General features: G+C 43.8%; 1 pseudogene; it reads left to right on the top strand.

Annotated features, from left to right (window-relative positions):
• Positions 1-6,151: 6,151 nt before the first annotated feature.
• LOC116858355 lies at positions 6,152-6,756 on the top strand (annotated as a pseudogene).
• The last annotated feature ends 732 nt before the right edge of the window (positions 6,757-7,488 follow it).

Here is a 7,488-nt window from a genome sequence, read left to right as displayed (position 1 = left end):
CTCGGCAGTGTTGTGCACGTTCTCGCGAGCGTTCACGCTCCCGGTGCTTTGCGACTCCGAGAAGCTCAGGACGCTGTCGCGAGAGTTGGTCCTTGCTGGCGGTTCCCGTTTGCGTTTTCCAGCTTCATCTCGGTATGTTTAGGAGCATGTTGAAAGAGTTAGCCGTTAGATTAATAATAGTAATGATGATGATAATAATAATAGCGTGCTTAAAGAATTAGCCGTTAGGTTAATAATAATAATAACAACAATAGTAAAATAATTGATCATCTCTGGCAAACCTTGGTTGTGGTTTAACTTGCGATATGTCGAGAGCAGCCAGTTAGTTTTCATTTAGTGCACTTATTTTCATCTGCATTTCAGATCTCGTGACCAGTTAGTTGTCCATTCTTATCCCAGCTTTAGTTTCTCCTTCTAGTGGTAATCTCTAATGATCTCTCAGTTTCACTCTGTCTCCTCATGTCACACGACCTGGTCCACACTACAGCAGATGTCAGCAAAAAGTCTTGTCTGGCAGAGGCAGACAGTGAGCGCTACTCCACTATGATTGGGAGCAGCCAAAGGCGATTTTATAATCTCTCTTGATCAAAGATGGAGTATTGTCTTTGTTCATAATTAAAACCTTTGAACTGACTTTGTTAAATATTGTATATAACCATTCCAGAAACCTGTTACATACACCTCTATTTTTTCTTTTAGTGATCTGTTGGGTGTTCATGTGGTTTATCATATTGCATTACTGTAGTAATGGATAGCTGATACACCACTGTCAATTCTTTGGGGGTCTTGAAACAAAATACCACAAACTGGGTGGCTCATAGTTCTCACAGCTTTGGAGGCTGGAATGCAAGATGAGTGTGTCAGCATGGAGTTGGTGAGGGCCTTCTTCCTGGAGCAGATTTCTAGATGTATCCTCAATGTGGTAAAAGGGGTAAGAGAGCTAACTGGGGCCTCTTTTATAAGGGCACTAATTCCATTCATGAGGGCTCCATCCTTATGACCTGATCACCTCCCAAAGGCCCAATCTGCTAATACATTGGTCATAAAGATTTCAATATATAAATTTTGGGGGTACCATTCAAGACACCATAGCAACTACCTAAAACGTGGACTGCAGGCGATTGCACAAATCTCACGAGGAGAGAATCTTAGTGTTAGAAATGGTTCTGTGGAAGGGGATTTTTACTCTTTTCCTGGGGAATCTTTTCTACTCCAGTTTCACCTATCATCTCTATGTTTATAACTCGCACATCTGTGTAAGAAGTTTGCATTTTTCTTAGCTCCTCAAATCTATAATCTAGTCGCTTACCACACATCTCTAAAAATCAAAGTATGTACACACGCTTGCATGTGTCTCCATTTCCTTGTCCAGATAGTTGGTCCTGGCTTTTGGAGGGAGTCGTAGAAAACTTTCCACAGGTTACTCCCAGTAATTTGGACCTCTTAAAGACTGAGCTCCTCTCCTGAACTTCTCTGATTGGCCTGAGTCAGTGTCTTCTTTCTGAAGAGGGAGTTGGAAAAGTTTTCAGAGGTGCCCTGGATGACTAAGCCCCACTCAAAATACCACAGGGCTCTAGATACCTTCTGTAGACCTCTAAGGCTGGCCCTTGCTGGTCATCCCTTCTATAGTGGACATGGAAATTTTGGGAAGTACAGATGAAGATAGGGCAGCAAACAAGTCAAGCACACTGTCACCTTTTCCTTGCTGACCTGGATCTGTGCTGTCCTCTGGAATGGCACTTAGATAAATTTTCTGGAAGTGCACGCAAAGTCTGGGCTCCATGTATGACTGCAGCCTGGCCAAAAGAGCCATCCTCGCCCTACTTGTCCATCTTGTCCCAACACTCCCCACCACACGCTTGCTTAAAGGGTCTTGGAAATATTTAAAAGGGTGTTTCTGTCAAATATGCTGCATTTGCGACTATGCCAGTCTGGGGATACCTATCACAGACCTGCGTGCCCACCCAAGTCTGTATTGGCATCTGAAGGGGACTTACAAAATTTGGGGGAGATATAATCCCCTTCTCTTCATCCATGACCAACTTGAGGCAGTGCCTCCCTCTGGAAGGGAAATTGGAAATGTTTTGGGGAGACAGAGTCAATGACCTGGACTTATATGGGAATTGTGGCTGACAGAGTGCACTCCCCAGGCCTCACTGTACTAAGTGAGCTGGTCCTGGTCTTTGGAGGGGGAATTAGAAACTTTTTGGGTGGAGTTCCTAATACCAGGACCCATCAAAACTCCTTTTCAAGAACTTGGTGGCCTGCCCAGTCTTTTCCATACCAGAGAGAAACTTAGAAATGTTTTCAGGGTGCCTCCAAAGAGCAGTACTGAGGCAGGGCCACAGCCAGGCACATGGTACTCTTCTAAGAACCCCCAGGCCTACCCTAGTGATTGCACCCTTTGGAGGGAGGCATAAGTTTTTCAGAACGTGCATTCAGCTTCCAGTCTCCCAAATGGGATCACACTAGAACTGGACTGACCTCTTGGGCCTCCCTGTTAACCTGTTAACCTGTAAAAAGCTGCTTGAGCTTATTCCTATAAAGTAATAGATGCCTCCCAAGAATGTTTCTCATCCCACCTCCAGTGGCTGAGATGGAAACAACCTACCAAGAAGGTCTGAGAAGGCACTGAGGATCATGCCCTGGTCCTGTGTGGTCATTGGATGGCATCTGGATATCCCTCATGGGAGGATATGAGTACTGGCTGGGCCAGTAAGGGCTGCCCAGGGAGGGTACCTCATATGAAGTCTAGGTTGTGCCCCCAGAAATATTTTCTGTGTCCTCTCTTGAGGTGGACATCAGCCTGTGACTGACATGGGGGCTACAGCAGGGCATTTTGGTCCTGGTGCCCCTTGGAAACAGAGATTGATCCAAGCTGGCCAGAGAGGATTTAAGTGGGTGCCTATGGCCCAGCTGTGGCCCTGCATGGGACCCAGTCATATAAGGCACTCCCAAAACATTCCTAAGTGCCACTTGAAAGATGGGGAGCCAGTGAGAACCAAAAAGGGGATCCCAGGCCTGGCAGTTTCCCATGTGGGACTGCTTGCCACATGTAGCCCCCCACATATTTTCATGTCTCTCACCAGAGAAGGGAGCACTACAGACAGGTCAGATACACTCTGAGATGGCCCTTCAGGCTTATTGAGATCTTGTGTAGGGCCAGTCCTTGGAAGTACCACACAACACATTTCTTAAGCTCTCTTTGGAGACCCAGCCTGGCTTCGGTGGATAGAGAGCCTTGTGAAAGTGTCCTGACCATGGTCAAGTGTGGGTACTCATTGTACCTGTGGAAAACATTTCTGAGTCCTGTAGGTTGCACTGGGTAGGGATGCCATGGGATGGTGCCGGAACCAAAACAGTCCTCTGAGAGGCCTGGCTACCAGATAGGTCTCTTGGTTTTTTTTTTTTTTTTTTTTTTTTTTTTTTTTTTTTTTTTTTTTAGTCCCATTTTGAAGAAGAGATCAGCGTGGGATTGACAAGGAGGCCCAGTGATAGCATGGTCTTGGTCATAGTCCTGGGTGTGTTTAGGTGGTCTGATGTGCCTTCTAAATATTTTTCAAAATGTTCCTCATCACTAGCCATCAGGGAGATTCAAATCAGAACCACATTGAGATACCACCTAACACCAGTTAGAACAGCCAGAATTAACAACACAGGAAACAATGTGTGTCGGAGAGGATGTGGAGAAAGGGGAACCCTCTTACACTGCTGGTGGAAATGCAAGTTGGTACGGCCACTTTGGAAAACAGTGTGGAGATTCCTCAAGAAATTAAAAATAGAACTTCCCTATGACCCTGCAATTGCACTACTGGGTATTTACCCCAAAGATACAGATGTAGTGAAAACAAAGGCCAATGTTTATACCTGTGGAACTATGGAAAGAACCAAGATGCCCTTCAATGGATGAATGGATAAGGAAGATAAGGTCCATATATACAGTGGAGTATTATGCCTCCATCAGAAAGGATGAATACCCAACTTTTGTATCAACATGGACGGGACTGGAAGAGATTATGCTGAGTGAAATAAGTCAAGCAGAGAGAATTAATTATCTTATGGTTTCCCTTATTTATGGTGCATAAGAAATAACACGGAGGACATGGGGAGATGGAGAGGAGAAGGGAGTTGGGGGAAATTGGAGGGGGAGATGAACCATGAGAGACTGTGGACCCTGAAAAACAATCTGAAGGTTTTGGAGGGTTGGGGGTGTGGGAGGTTGGGTGAGCCTGGTGGTGGGTATTATGGAGGGCATGGAACACTGGGTGTGATGCATAAACAATGAATTCTGGAATAATGAAAAGAAATCTTAAAATAAATAAAAATTTAAAAAATAAATATTTTTCAGATCTCTGGAGTGTCCAGCCAGAGACATCTGTGGAGTGGTCAGTGGTCTGGCCATAGTCCTGCATGAACTCCTGTCATCACATGCCCATCCAGAAAATGTTTCCAGGTCCATTTCTGGACCAGGCAGGGAGGCCTGGAAGGGGTGTCTGGGTACCGGCTTCCCACTGCCAGGTTTGGCCGTACCTCAAAAAACATTTCCTAGAGCGCTGGAATGATCTGGCTAGAGAGGGGTGAGCATGGAATTTGTCATGGAATTTCCAAGCCCACTCATACTCCTGCATGAGGCCCACTCACCTCTGTGTTGGTAAAAACAGAGTATTCTGGGAGGCCCTGGGGGGTGAAGACTGCAGAACTCTCAGCACATAACAATTCCCTCTAAACCCCTGAACTAAGGGGCCAAACTCTAGCATGGCTTTTAGCAGCATAAGGCTATACCCTAGGATGACTCCCCAAACCCTCCACCCCAAAACCCACCTGCTGGAGCCCCTCTGTAGAATTCACCTTGCACCTGTTACACAGCCAGGCTGTTTTCTCCATTTCCATACTTTTCCTACACACTGTGCCTTTCAATTATAATTTATGGAGAAATAACTCCTTGCTCACCCATTCTACATCATCCTAACCTGACTCCTTGCACATATAGATGTTCCATGCACCTAATAATTTGCTCATGAATTGTGTTATCCAGTTTATATGCCTTATGCCCATTATGAGCCATCACATTTCCAGCCATTGCACACTGTCTTTTAGCTGTTTGAAGATCCACTTCCGCTTCTTGGACATCAGCTTTCACTTTCAGTACCTGTGCTATGTTGACTCAAAACCACTGTCTGAATACCAATTGACAATGACCAATGTCTGCATTTTTTTGAAGATTTTATTTATTTATTTGACAGAGAAAGACATAGCGAGAGAGGAAACACAAGCAGGGGGAGTGGGAGAGGGAGAACTAGGCTTCCCGCCAAGCAGAGAGCCCGATGCAGGACTCAATCTTAGGACCCTGGGATCATGACCTGAGCTGAAGGCTGACACTTAAGGACAGAACCACCCAGGAACCCCCCAATGTCTGCATCTTGCACACCTGCTGCCATTCATTCAGATATCAGTCTTGCATTCCTACTGTGTGTGATTCAGTAGTCCCCTCTTTTTCATTCATCTGCACTATCCAACATACACTTCATGCACACCCTTGTTGGTGCCATTCAACCCTCTTTTCCTTGCCCACCCATTGTACTCACTGCAATTTCCCTTTGATGCCCACCTCTGTGCTATTCAACTTATACCCAGGTAGACTGTACCATTGACTTCCAATTACTGTTCATCAACAATTTCCCAACTAAATACCATGCCCCTCAAACTTGCTTGTGATTCAACCACTCTATTCAGAACCATTCTGTATCATTTAGCTATCACTCCTTGCACACCCAACATGTACTATTCAACTTGACTCCTTGCACATCTAGTGGATTCCATTTTCTCTAATGCTATTCAACTTCTATGTATTCCCCAGCAAAACTATACTATAAAATTATGCCAATAGCACATACAGTTGACCCTTGAACAATCTGGAGGCTAGGGTTCCTGGCTCCCAAACAATTGAAAATCCCAATATAACTTTTGATTCCCCAACAACTACTAATAGCTGACTATTGATCAGAAGCCTTACCAAATAACACAAATAGCTGATTAAGCATATTTCATATGTTATATGTATTGTATACTGTATTCTACAATAAGGTAAATTGGAGAAAAGAAAATGTTACTAAAATCATAAGAGCTTCCAGGCTCATGCCTCAACTGCACCATGGTTTCCAAAGGTGGTTCCAAGCAACAATCCAAGGAGGACCTGCTCCTGCAGGATTTGGCCATGTCCTCAGTGCTCTTTTTTGGGAATACATTCATCATGTCTACCATCCCTGGCCAGTTATCTTAGTGAATATGGCATATGGATTCTAGTCAGTCTGCTGTTCTCTATAGTGTGATGATCCTAGTAAGCACTTATTTGGTAGCCTTTGCAGACAAAAATGTGAAATTTGTTCTCAAACACAAAGTAGCACAAAAGAGGAAGGATGCTGTTTCCAAAGAAGTGACTCAAAAACTTTCTGAAGATGATTAAAGAAAGATGTCTCAAAAGAAACAAGATGAAAGAATCTTGTGGAAGAAGAACAAAGTTACCAGTTATGAAGCTACAACATTTTCCATCTTCTATAACAACCTCCTATTTCTGGCCTTTGTCATTGTTGCTTCCTTCTTTATAGTGACGAACTTCAACCCCACAGTGGACTAATTTTGTCCATAACTCTTTCATCAGTCCTCATTGCCCTCCTGCCTACTGGCTCCAAATTGGACATGTCAGCTTTGCCGCATGGATTTGTAATTTTTTGTGGCCCATGGTATATGGAAAAATAGCAGGGTAGTCAGGGTGAGAGACACAGAAGATGTTTTTATTTTCTTAATTATTTAAAAAATTTAAATAAATTATCCAACATATCCAACATCGTTAGTTTCAAATGTAGTGTTCAATAATATATAACACCAAGTGCTATATAGATGTAGTGTTCAATAATATGTAACACCCAGTGCTCATCACATCATGTGCCCTCTTTAATGCCCATTACCCAAATCCACCTTCCCTCCAGCAATCCTCAGTTTGTTTCCTCTAGTTAAAAGTGTGTCTTATAGGGCGCCTGGGTGGCTCAGTGGGTTAAGCCGCTGCCTTCGGCTCAGGTCATGATCTCAGGGTCCTGGGATCGAGTCCCACATCGGGCTCTCTGCTCAGCAGGAAGCCTGCTTCCCTTCCTCTCTCTCTGCCTGTCTCTCTGCCTACTTGTGATCTCTCTCTGTCAAATAAATAAATAAAAATCTTTAAAAAAAAAAAAGTGTGTCTTATAGTTTGTGTCCCTCGTTGATGACTTTCATTCAGTTTTCCCTCCCTTACTCTCTGATCCACTATGCTATTTCTTATATTCCACATATGAGTGAAAACATGATAATTGTGTGTCTGAGTGACTTATTATGCTCAGCATAATACCCTCAAGTTCCATTCAATTCGATGTAAATGATAAATATTCATGTTTTTTGATGGCTGAATAATATTCCATTGTGTGTATATGTGTGTGTATACACACACACACACACACA

This window comes from Lontra canadensis, unplaced genomic scaffold (genome assembly GCF_010015895.1).
Source record: "Lontra canadensis isolate GAN:19392208 unplaced genomic scaffold, GSC_riverotter_1.0 scaffold135, whole genome shotgun sequence".
NCBI classification, from domain to species: domain Eukaryota; kingdom Metazoa; phylum Chordata; class Mammalia; order Carnivora; family Mustelidae; genus Lontra; species Lontra canadensis.
This window is presented reverse-complemented; position numbering and strand designations above follow the sequence as displayed.